We start from the raw sequence: 7,376 nt of genomic DNA, 5'->3' as shown, positions 1-7,376 counted from the left end.
CACGGAAGGATCGCCGGAGCCCAGCAGGTCGAGGTTGCGGTGGCCGGGAGCGGCCACTGCACTCCAGTCTGGGCGACAGAGTGAGACTCCAACTCAAAAAAAAACAAAAAACAAAAAACAAAACAAAACAAAACAAAAACCACTCCAACATTAAAATGTATAACGATAAAACATCTTATGCAGTAATGTAGAGGCATACTATGACGCAAAGTTTAAAAAGCAAGTGCTAAAGGGATATCGAATGAGTAATTTGTATTTACACATATTTTAATGTGCACATTTTAAAAAATTTATTGTAGAGACGAGGGCTCGCCAAGTTGCCCGGGCTGGTCTCGAACCCACAGGCTCAGGCAATCCACTCACCTTGGCCTCCCAAAGTGCTGGAATTACAGGCTGAGCCACCAGGCCCAGCCATAATCATCATTTAAGCTACAAATAATTGAGACTTATTTAGTCTTCATTAAGTGAAGAGTTCACTTTATAAAATAATGTACAAGCTAACTCTGAGTATGTGTGTGTCTGAGAAAACATATACCAAATGTGATCTGAATCTGTAGTGAGATGAATTATTTTTCTGCCTTATGCCTTTCTACATTAGTTTCTCTATTTACAAACTCATGCATTAGTTTTAAATCACAAAATATCGCATAAATTTTTTTTAATAAAATGCACTGGGCACAGATATTTTTCAAACTTTCAAGAGCAGTATTTTCATGCTCCTGGTATGTTACAAATCACAGAAATAGACGGGAACTTTAGAATGCATTTTACCAACAGAACACAATCTGGTCCTCTGACATACATAAAATAATGTATGATTACTCAGAGGGAAATATCACATAGGTGGGTAGAAGGATGAATGTTGTAACAATATCAATTCTTTCTCAAGTAACTCATGGACAACATAATTCGAATCAAAGTCTCAATGAATTATTTGGGAGGGGAGAAGGAAAGGAGGGTAGCTAAGTGTCTCTGAAAGAAGAGTCAAGTCCATATAAGCACAAAAATAATAAGGAAGGCAAAAAAGAATACTGAGAGGAGACTAACTGATCTGACATTAAAGCATATTACAACGTCATAAGAACTAAAACAGGGAAGAGCTGGTAAAAAAAAATGATCAACGTATTATTGCAACAGAATAGAAAGTCCCAACACAGATAATAATGTATGCTAAATTTTAATATATAATAAAGATAAAAAATAAACTATTTAACCAATAGAGTTGTGAGCATTTACTTAACTTTTCTAATCAAACAAAATGGAACCCGAGATTTACACCTTCCAGCAGAAGTCACTTGAAATTTCCAAAAAATGTTCTTGAAAAGAGAAAGTGTTCCCTTTTTCATTTCTTCCTCCTTTCTGCTAACTGGAATGTGGACTTAATGGCTGGAGCTTAGACAGCTATTTTAGATCATGAGGAATACATCTATCTTCAGGATGAGGAATAACCAACTAGAAGTCATGGTCCTGCCAGCAGCCGGCAAACGTGTCCTGGTCTGCTCACCACTCGACTCAAGTCATGGGAGCGAGCGATGTCAGCCTTGTCTGTGCCACTGGCTTCCTGCTCTTCTGCAACGTACAATTAAATCTCAATCCAACTGACACACCTGTCTGAAAGGTTGGAACCCACGGTACGGATGTGGCTGCCCAGACTGACCCTTCTGCAGGACCGAGGATTAGGAATGACTCCAAAGGGGGGGGCTAGGATGATTCGGTCACTTCCAGAGACCTCCCATACAAAATGATGCTATCAGGTCGTTTCTAATCAAATATCAATTAGGTTGCTATCAAGGATGTGGCACATGAGTAGAAGAAACAAAGAATGAGTTCAAGGGTTTTGGCTAAGCAACTGTGAGGGGGTGACATTGTTTACTCAGATGGGAATAACTATACTAGCACATTCTAGACCTCTCTGAAGATATTCTAATTTCTCTGTGAAGGCAAGAATCAATTGCTCACTTAGGACCCCTGCACTTTGCCCCACAACTTATTGTTTGTTTGGGGGTTTTTTTTGAGTTGGAGTCTCATTCCGTCACCCAGACTGCAGTGCAGTGGCCGCTCCAGGCCACCGCAGCCTCACCTGCTGGGCCCCGGCGATCCTTCCACCTCAGCCTTCCAAGTAGCTGGAATTACAGGTGCGCGCCACCACGCCTGGCTAGTTTTTGATTTGTTGTGGAGATGAGGTCTCGCCAAGTTGCCCAGGCGGGTCTCGAACCTGCCCCCCAATGTGAAGGGCCCTGCCTTGGCTCTCCTCGTGCAAACACACCCTTCCACACAGAGTGAAGCTTCCATGGAACCGAGAAGATGTTCTTCTCCTGGGCCATGCTCCAAGTGGGGCCCTGGAATTCCCTGTCCAAGGCCCAGACCCCTTCCAGGATCTGTGCAGGTGTCCACTAATCCAAGTGCAGGCTCGACCATCCACAGGCACCCCTAGGCCAGATGTACAGCGAAGGGATAGCTGGAGGTGGGGGAGAGGGTTTATGGAGACAGTCGGGGTGAGGTGCCCACACACATTTGTGCGGGGTGGGACACAGCCAGGGGTGGGAAGGGAAAGGGGACAGGCCACGGGCCTGCTCCACCTTGCTGTACTTTGGCATGGAACTCTGAGGAGCCCGAGAATTCTAAATTCAATCCCAGCCTGAAAGCTCATGCTTAGGGCACCTTCATCAAGACAGGAAGATGGCACATATTTCATCCGACAGTTTGAGAGCTCGACGTGACTACTGAGGCATATGGCGCGTGGGCTCCAGCCCCTGGCCCTGAAAATGACAGGTCTTGCCTTACATGGTAAACATGCTGCCGCTGGTGTCAGACGTGTTCGCTTTTCTAAATGGGACCTTGAGAAGTGACCAGGACGTTGTGACTCTCTGCTTCCGTGGTGACAGGCATGGATCGCCTTCCCGGATGGGACTTTACAAGGGCCTTCTCTGTATGTGCTCAGGATGGACATCCTGTGCTGAGTGTTGGAGAACTGCAGAGCCTTTTTGTTCTCAGTGTTCACACCTGTAAAGTGGGGCCAGCCCCTACCTCAAAGGTTGCGGTGAGAATGAGTCAAGAAGTGGATGCAACGCCAGGAAGTAAGAGGCCAGGCGGGCTGCCTCGCGTGGAACAAGCACTCTTGTGGCGTTCTGTTCTCAGCAAACGATTCCTTACATTTTTATGCACGCTTGAAATCTTTTAAACCCAGAAATAAGCGCAGAAGCAATGAAAAAGGATGGGAGTATTTTCCTAACGGCCACTGAACTCTCTCCCTTCAAAGCCTGGGAGAACTTTTACACGCACACAATTAAGCCTGTGTTCTGGGGGGGCAGCTAGCGCTGCGTTTTCTTCTGGAGTCAAATACAGAGCTCCACTGGTGCTGGCGGTCATGAGCCCTGCGGGACAAAGCCCTGCGAGTGGCGCCCCTGCCGCGAAATTGAGCTAGCAACTTTGAACTTCAAGAAAGAAACGGCAGAGAGCTACACATGAGGGCCACCCCAGGGCCTGCACTCCTGCGCCCTCCCGAGCTGCTACTTTCAGCGGGTGGTTCGACCTCTGCGGTCCTGCTGCTCTGGATGGCCAGGTGGTGAGAAGAATGAACCAGGGAACGTGACTCAGACGAGGAACTCGACATTCCGTAGACCACCGTGGTACAGACCACTTGTCTGCCATGAAGGGTCCGAGCTATCGACTTCAAAGCCAACCTGTATTAGAGTGTCGTCGTGGTGGCGATTCGAACAACGGCATCTGTCTACATTGCTCTCATCGTGAGTCTCTGATCGCCACCCTCAACCGAAGCTTTCGAGCGTCAACGCTCACTGTGCTCCAGTGTGTTCTGACGTTCCTGCTCACCAGAGAGCTCTGCGTTCTCTACTCCCTGATTCTTGTTGGGAAACGGACACATGGGGCATGGGGAAAAGTTCAATATATTAAGTGAAACTACATCAAATAAAAGATTGTGCGAAAATTAAAAACAGAATTACCAAACGACCCCACAATTCCCCTTCTGGGTACATATCCAAAAGGAATGAAAGCAGGGACTCGACTCAAAGATGCTATTCGCACACTCATGTTCAAAGCAGCGTTATGGCTCTAGCCAAAAGCTAGAAGCAACCCTGTGTTCACAGACAGTTGAATGAATGAACCAAATGTCGTATTTACATGCGATGGAACAACATCTCGAAAAAGTAAGGAATTCTGACACTTGCTACAACACGGACGTACCTTGCAGACATCACGCTAAGTGACATAAACCAGCCACAAAATGGCACATACTGTAGAGTCCATTTACGTGAGTTATCTAAAGTAACTGAATTCATGAATGCAAAAAGGGACTGCTGCTTAGCAGGGACTGGGGGAGGAGGAAAAGGAGAGCCGTTGCTTAGCGGATAGAGTTTCAGATTTGCAAATTGAAAAGGTTTTGGAGATCTGTTTCACAGCAATGCGAATATAATTAGCACAACTGCACACTTAAAGATAGTGAAGACTGCAAAATATATGTAATGAGGGTTTTTTTTTAACCATGAAGAAAAAAAATAAAAACCAAACAAACAAAACCTTTCTGTTTTGAGTTGTAGGTTTTCCGCAAATGTGCTTGTGCCCTTCCTATTATGACCCACACCCTACACAGACTCAGCATTTTGGCAACAATGACACTAGGGAGTTGTGAGCATAGCACTCCAAGAAAATATCGATCAAGTAGAGATGACTGGACACAACTTTGCAACATAATTCTGGGTGTTTACCCTCTAAAATCTATGTGAAGAGAAGAATGTTCTCTAGGTGGGGAGCGCTGTATTGACTTCTTACCCTTGCCTTTACACACACCCTCCCTTTGGATCTCTTTCTTGAGTCTTTTAGGCCAAAGCATCCACAAGAAGCATCCACTACAGCAAGATGAACTATCAAAGGCCGGATGGCACTTCTTGGCCTGAGATTACCTGGACAGATTCTAGGAGGGAACGCCAGTTTGGTGTTTACTCTGCACAAGAGCAGATGTGTTCCTGAAAAACAAGATACAAAAATGGTCATCGTAGAAAGCAGTACATTTACCAGGGCATTCTTATATTGTTGGGCACTAGTGAATACCTGTTTGAAAATCTGGAAGATGAATTCAGAAGGAAAGTCATAGGTACGGTTGTATGATTCTCTCTGTCATCATTCAGCTGTTCTAGCACAGAGGACGATGAGGTAGACCGTTGGGTTTGACCAGAATCGGGTGTTTTTAAATAACGATAAATGAATGGAGGGAGAAGAAGAGGGATTGATTCCACATCCCATATTTCCCCTCTCAAAAAGACTTCCTGTAATAGGCTATGAGAAAATGACTGTGGAGGATGACTTGATAAGAGTGAACTACTTAAGACCGACCAGCAAGACTTACCGGTAAACATCTATTATTTCACTCCAGCCAACTTCCAGGCATTGCTCTGGAGTCGTACATCATCGTTAAACAAACTCATGCTGCTACTCCCCTTGGAGTGGCCACATAGACATGTCTGTGTGAGCAATAACAGGATGCAGATCAGTACCCACAGTGGTATCCCTAGAAAAACATTTGGTCTCCGTCCGGTTCCTGGCACAGAGCTCCTGCAGCTCTTGTAATTCCCTGAGTGATGAGTGATCAGGGTGATGGGAGCGTCTTCTGCTCAAACGAAGCAAGTCTTGGTGGGCCCCTAGATACTTTCAGATTGGGGCTGGTGATCGAAAGGCCACTCCTTGGTGAGAGACTCAAAACCTTCAGGCCCACCCTCAGCCTCCAGGGGAGGGAGATGGGCTGGAGCTCGAGTTAGTCACCATTGGCCAATGACTAAGTCAATCATGTCTGTATAGTGAAACCTTCACAAAGACCCCTAAACCACAGAGTTTGGAGAGCTTCCGGGTTGGTCAACACATGCTTGTGCTGAGGACAGTGCACCTCAGCTCCGTAGGACAGAATCTCCTGCTCTCGGGACCCTTCCTGAATGGCTCTGTGTACATTTTCATCTGGCTAGTCACTTTTATCCTTTATAATAAACTGGTAAGCATAAATAAAGTGTGTTCCCCAGTTCCGTGAGTTATTCTAGCAAATCATCAAGCCTGAGACGGGGGTATGGAGCCCCAGATGTATGGCTAATTAGTCGGAAGCATGAGACTGGCGTCTGAAGGGGTTGGGGGAAGAGTCTTGTGGGATTGCACCCTTAACCTGTAGTCTGCACTGATTCAGGATGGGGTCAACGTTTACTTGAATTGTCAAACATTCAGTTGATGTTGGGAGAATCAGAACTGGTTGTTGCCATCAGGAAACAACCAAAGCCACTCAAAAGTATAACTGCCTATTTCTTTGCGATACTTTCCAAGGTAGCTCAAAATGAATTTTTGAATTTAAAGGTTATATCAGATGCAATTCCTATCAAAATGCCAAAGTCATCTTTCACAGAATTAGAAATAACCATCCTTGAATTTATATGGAACCAAAAAGCCTGAATAGCCAAAGCAATAAAAATAAAGGTGGAGACAATATTATCTGATTAAAACTATACTACAAGGCTACAGCAAACAAAACAATGTGGCACTATTATCAGTGGACCAGAATAGTAACACACCTACAAACAATTTATCTTCGACAAAGTTGACAGAAACCTACACTGGGGAAAGGACATTCTATTCCATAAATGTGCCAGGAAAATTGGATTGTCATATGTAGAAGAGTAAAACTGAACTCATGTCTCTCACCATCTACAAAAATGAACTGGAGATGGGTTAAGCCTTATAAGATCTGATATTTTCAAAATCCCAGAAGAAAATCTAGGAAAAACTCTTCTTGACATTGACCTAGGTAAAGAATTTATGATTAAGATCTCAAAAGCAAATGCAACGAAAACAAAAATAGACAAATAAGACAACTAAAAAACTTCTGCACAGCAAAAAGAAGTAATCAACAGAGTAAACAGACAACCTACAGAATGGAGAAAATATCTGCAAGCTATGTACCCGACAAAGGACTAACATCCAGATTCTACAAGGAACTCAACTCCAAACAACAGCAATTAAAAAAAAAACAAAAAAACTCCATCATAAAGTGAGCAAGGGACATGTAGCCACATATTTCAAATGACGTATAAGCAGCCAACAAATATATTAAAAAATGTTAAACATCACTAACCATCAGAGAAATGCAAATTTAAACCACAATGAGATAGCATCTTACATCAGTCAGAATGGCTATTATTAAAAAGTCAAGAAATAACAGATGTCGGAGAGGATGTGGAGAAACAGGAATGCTGGTACATTGTTGGTGGGAATGTAAATTAGTACAACCGCTATAGAAAACAGTATGGAGAACTAAAAATAGAGCTACCATTTGATCCAGTAATCCCACTGCTGGGTATCAACCCAAAGGAAAAGAAAGCAATATA

Source organism: Carlito syrichta, unplaced genomic scaffold (assembly GCF_000164805.1).
Source record: "Carlito syrichta isolate Samal-C Ts95f unplaced genomic scaffold, Tarsius_syrichta-2.0.1 Scaffold316145, whole genome shotgun sequence".
Lineage (NCBI taxonomy): Eukaryota > Metazoa > Chordata > Mammalia > Primates > Tarsiidae > Carlito > Carlito syrichta.
The sequence above is the reverse complement of the archived record's forward strand: the minus strand, read 5'-3'. Positions refer to the sequence as shown.